Raw genomic sequence first — 7,333 nt, forward strand, 5'->3', positions numbered from 1 at the left:
TCGGTTTTTGAGGTTACCCGGACCGGCTAAGTAATCGGTTCCCGATTTTTCCGGTTGAACCGGCCAGTCCGGTCCGGTTTTCAGAACCATGAAAATTACATTAATATTTTTATATATTATATATAAATTATAATTTAAAGGGTAACTCTGTACTTTTACCCATATTTGCACTTCTTTGTCCGTTTTTCGCAACTTTAAAGAGAAAAAATTTACATGAGTTCCACATACACCTTTTTTGTTTTCCATTCAATTTCTTTGTTGATCGAAATAATGAAAAATTGATTTTTTCATCCATTTTCTTTTCTAACATTTTATTTTCCTACAAATTCTTCTAATTCAAACAATTCGTAAATAAGTCACATTTTTCATATATATAACAATAACTAATATCATATATTATAACTTGTGAAATCATAATATTTTGAGAAGTGATGTATAGATAACTTAAATATTGATAAGTCTAAAAAATTAAAAAAAATATATAAAAAATTACATGTTGATCCATAAGATTTTTTTTAATTTGTCCATAGTTTACGATTAAAAATACAAAAATTATATACATGTTATTTATCTTATATATTTTTTATTTTATAAGACTTATAATTTTTTATCAGTGATGTTAGTGGTTATAGAGAAATTTTTACTTTTAAATAAACTTATAAAAAAATTAAAAATAAAATTGGTTGCAATTTTTTTGACAATTTATTTAGTTTTTATTTTAAATTAAATTAATTATATATTTAATTTATATTTACTTGTTTATCCTAATGATTATATATAATAGATAATATATTTAAGTATGTTTTGAAAGGAATTATTGAATTTTATATAATTGAATTTTCATATAATTTTATAGATAATATATTTAAATTTAAATTTTTATAAATTAATTTATTTTTGTTAAAGTGAATTATGCAATAATAAATTCATAAAAAATCATATATTAAAGTAGAAAATAATCTATTTATAAATAAAAAATTAAAAAATTATTCTTAAAAGTTGAATATGTAAATAAAAAAATTATAACTTAAGAAAATTATCTTTAGAACTTATTACAATAAATAGTAAAATTATAAAAATCATGTATCTATATAAATTAAATTATATTAAATTATAAGATATCTATATATTTAATCAATCTAATTAATTAGTTGTAATGGATTTGATTTAATAATTTAAAAAAAATTTGAATAACCCTTTTTAAAAATATGTCAATCCAAATAATATAGATTGATAAAAAAAAATATAACTAAATTATATACTACAACATAATATTCCTAGAAATTTGTTTTATAGCAGATCTAATGTTAAGATATTTATCATTATCTATGGTATAATTTAATTTCACAATTATTCTGTAAAACCCGGTTAATTAACGGCTAGTTAATCCATAAATAAGAATTCATTCTAGAAAGCCAAAAATGTGATTTTTATGGCTTAATATAATAGAGGAGATTGAGACGAAAATTTTGGTACCAATTTTATAGAAATTGGACCAAGATTTGACCGAACGGGCCAAACCGGGCCAACTGGACCCAAAGTGGGCCCTTGGCCCAACTAAACTAAACCAAAACTAGGGATGTCAATAGGGCGGGGTGGGGGCGGGGATGCCTCACTGCTCCCCGTCCCCGCCCCCAGAATTAATCTCCATCCCCGCCCCGATCCCCGCCATGGGGGGATAATTGTCCCCATCCCCATTCCCCACGTTCCCCGTATTCCATACGGGGCCCCATTCCCCATCTCCTTATGTTTAACATTCATATGAAAATTATAGTAAAAAATATCAAAAAATAAAAAAATAAACTAGAAAATACTATTACAAACACACAAACATATCTTATTCAAGATTATAAGTCCACAAATACAACATAGTAAATTATAGTCCATAAAATAAAATCTTAAAATACAATTTCCATTCTAAAAAAAATAATAAGATATAGTCTTTAACATCAAGTGGAAACTGGAGAGAGTTGGGACTGTGGGAGAGAACAACGTATAGTGCTGTGGGAGTTTTGGAGTTTGAACAAAGTGGAGATGGAAGAGAGTTGGGACTGGAAATAGAGAGTAGATGGCACAGCAAACAACACAATGAGTAGGGAAGACTGAATAATAGGGTTAGGATTTTTTTAATTGGTGAAATTACTAAAAAACCCCTATGTTAGAAATAAAGTAAGGTTATTTAAGAAATTTCAAATATTCAGGGAATTATCGGGGATGGGGCGAGGATCCCCGTTCGGGTCCCCACGCCTGTCTTGAGGGAATTTTGCTCCCCATCCCCATCCCCACGGAAAAATTCCCCACCATTGGGGCCCCATTCGGGACGGTCCCTGCGGGGATTCCCACCTCCTAGAAATTTTTGACACCCCTAACCAAAACCCTAGTTTTCAGCACTCTCTCTCCTGATTTTTTATACATACACGCTGAAATGGAGTAAGGGAGGGGAAGAACACTCTCTCAAACTTCTATCCCTCACTTGATCTTCAAACCACCATAACTTTTGATCTAGAGCTCCGATTGCTGCACCGTTTACGGCCACGCATTTATCGCGGAGAGCTCTACAAAACTCATACAACCAATCTTGAGGTAAGCCACGTTTTGTTCTTCGAATTTTTATCCTTGTTTTCGAATTTCATGAGCAAAAATGTTGAGATTTTGGGCCCTTTGATGTTATAGGACCCAACTCTCTTAAAGGAGAAGATTAATCTTGTCTCTTTGGACCTTGGGTGTGGTAAGATTCTCAACCCTAGTGTAATTTGTTGTTCTATGATGTTTGGGTATTGAGATGTTGTGTATGGGTATGATGATTGTGGCTTAGGTTGTGTATGTGTAAATATTGAGGCTTGATTGAGACCTTGGAAAGCTTGAAAAGGAATTTTTGGTGGTAAAAATCTATTCTTGGTGGTATTGAGACCTAGAGGGCTTGTGGACAAGTGGTTTGAAAGTGCTCTGGTTGAGCTTGGGAAATCGGCTAAGGTATGGTCTCAGTTTCTCGTATCTAATATGTAATGTGGTAGGAAATACTTAGGCTAGAGGCCCTAAGATAGGCATTGAATTATTGATGTTGTTGAATGGTTGAGATATATGATGTGGTCTTATATGTGATGATGATTATTGATGCCTTGATGGTATGTTGTATGAGAAATATGCATGTTGTGATATATGCTTGATGGTTGATCAAGGTTGAATTGTGGGTGAAACCATGTTGATGGTGAGTATGATATTGATTATGTACAATGATGGTTGATTGGAAATGGCATTATTGGAAATTGGGATGAGAAAGTATGTATGACATGTCTATGTGTTTGTCTCTTAGCCATTTGATTGAGAAGTGTTAAAATGGTGGGATGATGTTTTGTGAATTGTGGTGAAGTGTTGATGTGTGAGTTGAGGAGGCTTGATGTTGATTTTGGTACATTTTGATTGATTTCAAAAAGGGTTAAAATTGGCATATTTTGGTTGATTTTGAAAAGAGTTGAAAATGGCTTGTTTTGAAAATGGCACCTTGTGGTTTTGTATGGAAACATGGTTTTTTAGCATACATTGATGGTACATAACTTGGACTACAGATCTCCATTTTATACCAAACTTATTTAAAAATGAAATTGGATCCGGGATGTCCATGCTGTTCGAAGAACGGGTGAAAAACGATTTAAAATGAGAAAGTTATGTCCATCGGAAGATTGGAGGTTGAATATGTGAATTCTGCAGCTTTTAACTTAGAAAAATTTTTTAGCTGAATGACGGAAATGGATCCTCTCCAGTTTTTTCAACACTTGACAAAATACAGTGCAATCTCTCACCTTTGATTTTAATAGTGGGACCAGAAATAAATAAGAGAGAGAGTGTGATGAATGGTTAGATTAAACACTGTACACCATCCAGTTTTTTATTCACTGGAGAGGATCCACTCCCCAGAATGACCCCCCACGCGTAGGCGCACTTGGCACATGTGTGTCGTTCTTCAAGAAGGCACCATCCACGCGTGCGTGTGGTGTGCACGTGCGCGTCGATGTGATGCACCCAATGCCTAGCCATTTTCTCGAGAGTTGTGCCAGTTTTGTGCCTGGGGCACAAATGTACCTGCACGTACGCGCGGCTGACGCGTACGCGTCCTTTAGCTATTTTCAATCCACGCGTCCGCGTGTATGACGCTTGCACGTCGATGAGTTTTGTGGCCATCCACGCGTGCGCGTGGAGTGCGCGTACGCGTGGCCCTGTTTTCATCCCAAAGTTGATTTTTTGAGTTTTAAAGGCCAAATTTCATACTTCTAAGCCTCCGATCTCACAATTTGTGTCTTAAATCATTATGATATGCCTAGCGTTAAGAAAAGGAGCTAGTGAATGTGGTAACTTGTGAGTGAAGCAAGGGAAAAATGAATGATCAATGAGGATCAAAGATGATTATGTGAGATGCAGAGGATGGCGGTGGAAGTACTTGTTATGCCATGGGCCGAAGGGCCGTAATTGTTAATGAATTAGCTGGTTATGGATTTAACCATGAGCCGGATGGCTAGATTATTTTTGTGTTACGGCAGAGCCATGATTATTACTAAGTATAAATGCATATATACTGTTGAATGAATTGTGAATGTTTGTACTTCCACTCTTGGAGATGAGAGTTTCCATGGGAGAAAGTAGTGGCTAGCCACCACGTGCTCTAGGTTGAGACTCGAAGCTCTTTTGACCCTATGTCGTAAGTGTGGCCGGGCACTGTAAAAGTCCCGGATGAGCTCGCCCCTGATGAGCGGATAATTTATACGCTTTTTGGCATTGTTTTTAGTATGTTTTAGTTAGTTTTTATTATATTTTTATTAGTTTTTAGTTAAAATTCACTTTTCTGGACTTTACTATGAGTTTGTGTATTTTTCTGTGATTTTAGGTATTTTCTGGCTGAAATTGAGGGACCTGAGCAAAAATCTGATTCAGAGGCTGAAAAGGACTGCAGATGCTGTTGGATTCTGACCTCCCTGCACTCGAAGTGGATTTTCTGGAGCTACAGAAGCTCAATTGGCGCGCTCTTAACTGCGTTGGAAAGTAGACATCCTGGGCTTTTCAACAATGTATAATAGTCTATACTTTGCCTGAGATTTGATGGCTCAAACTGACGTTCCAAATCAGCACAAAACTGCCCGGCGTTAAACGCCGGAACTGGCACAAGAATGGGAGTTAAACGCCCAAACTGGCACAAAAGCTGGCGTTTAACTCCAAGAAAAGTCTCTACACATAGAAGCTTCAATGCTCAGCACAAGCACATACCAAGTGGGCCCGGAAGAGGATTTTTATGTCATTTACTCATTTCTGTAAACCCTAGGCCACTAGTTCTCTACAAATAGGACCTTTTACTATTGTATTTTCATCTTTGGATCTTTGATCATCTTTAGATCTTTGAATCTTAGATCACGTTTTGGGGGCTGGCCATTCGGCCATGCCTAGACCTTGTTCGTATGTATTTTCAACGGTGGAGTTTCTACACACCATAGATTAAGGTGTGGAGCTATGTTGTACCTCGAGTATTAATGCAATTACTATTGTTCTTCTATTCAATTCAGCTTGTTCTTGTTCTAAGATATCACTTGTTACTCAACTTGATGAATGTGATGATCTGTGACACTCATCATCATTCTCACCTATGAACGTGTGCCTGACAACCACCTCCGTTCTACCTTAGATTGAGTGGATATCTCTTGGATCCCTTAATCGGAATCTTCGTGGTATAAGCTAGAATTGATGGCGGCATTCAAGAGAATCCGGAAGGTCTAAACCTTGTCTGTGGTATTCTGAGTAGGATTCAATGATTGAATGACTGTGACGAGCTTCAAACACCTGAAGGCTGGGCGTTAGTGACAGACGCAAAAGAATCACTGGATTCTATTCCAACCTGATTGAGAACCGACAGATGATTAGCCGTGCTGTGACAGAGCGCGTTGAACATTTTCACTGAGAGGACGGGACTGTAGCCATTGACAACGGTGATGCCCAACATACAGCTTGCCATGGAAAGGAGTAAGAAGGATTGGACGAAGACAGTAGGAAAGCAGAGAGACGGAAGGGACAAAGCATCTCCATACGCTTATCTGAAATTTTCACCAATGAATTACATAAGTATCTCTATCCTTATTTTATGCTTTATTCATAAACCATCCATAACCATTTGAATCTGCCTGACTGAGATTTACAAGGTGACCATAGCTTGCTTCATACCAACAATCTCCGTGGGATCGACCCTTACTCGCGTAAGGTTTATTACTTGGACGACCCAGTGCACTTGCTGGTTAGTTGTGCGAAGTTGTGAAATTATGTTTAGACTATGGTATTGAGCACCAAGTTTTTGGAGCCATTATCGGGAATTGTTTGAGTTGTGAAAAGTAGAGATCACAATTTCGTGCACCAAACCGTAAATATTCACTAGTGAGGGTGATAGATATGGATCATGATTATGATTAAGTTTATGATGAGTATAACTCGAGTTGGGAATGCGCGACAGAGGGACAGTCCAATGGTTAGCTACCAGGACTTGTCAGGTTGGCTCTATAACCGACAGATGATATCATCAGCCATTAGGGACAGGCATTCATCATATGCATACTATGTGAATTGATTGAGATTGCCTATTTGACTGCATATTACTTGCTATTTGTCTAAATGCCTTATTTGTTCCTATTTGTATATCTCTTATCTGATATAACTGTGTTTGCTATATTATACTCCTGCTGGTGGTTGGGAGGTCTGAAGAAATTGGAAAGGGAAGTATTAGTTAGACTGAAGGATCTTTAGTCAGATGCCCTTTATGGTTTAGCTTGTTTATAAGTTTTGATTTTATCTGAAGGAAGTTCTAGGATTGCCTTCGGCTTTCCTTTATTGTTATATGTTATATATGTGGAAGCTGTTACCATGCTGGGAACCTCTAGTTCTCACCCATGCGGATTTTGTGGTTTTCAGATGCAGGACGTGAGGTTTCTCGCTGAAGCATGCTGGAGACTTCTGGATTAGCGAAGATCCTTTGTTCTCAGGACTCTGTTTTGATTTTATGATTCCTCTTAGATACTTTTATCTCCATTGAATAATACAACTGTGATGACTCCTCTTATTGGAGATTTTTGGAGAATAGGTTCTCAGTTTTTGTGTCCCTTTGGGTTTTCCTTGGGATTTCCTATTTTATTTACTTGTATATCTATATGTTGCTATGCTCAGACCGGTTATCTTCGCAACCGGATTTTGAGTTTTGATATTCCCATTTTTGACACTCTTTTGTATATATATATTCTCGCGTTGGTTCATCCTTGTTCGTTACGTTATCGATCGGAGTGTTGCGCTTTTCGAGTTACGATTTTTG

This window comes from Arachis stenosperma, chromosome 9, assembly GCF_014773155.1.
Source record: "Arachis stenosperma cultivar V10309 chromosome 9, arast.V10309.gnm1.PFL2, whole genome shotgun sequence".
In the NCBI taxonomy this organism is placed as follows: domain Eukaryota; kingdom Viridiplantae; phylum Streptophyta; class Magnoliopsida; order Fabales; family Fabaceae; genus Arachis; species Arachis stenosperma.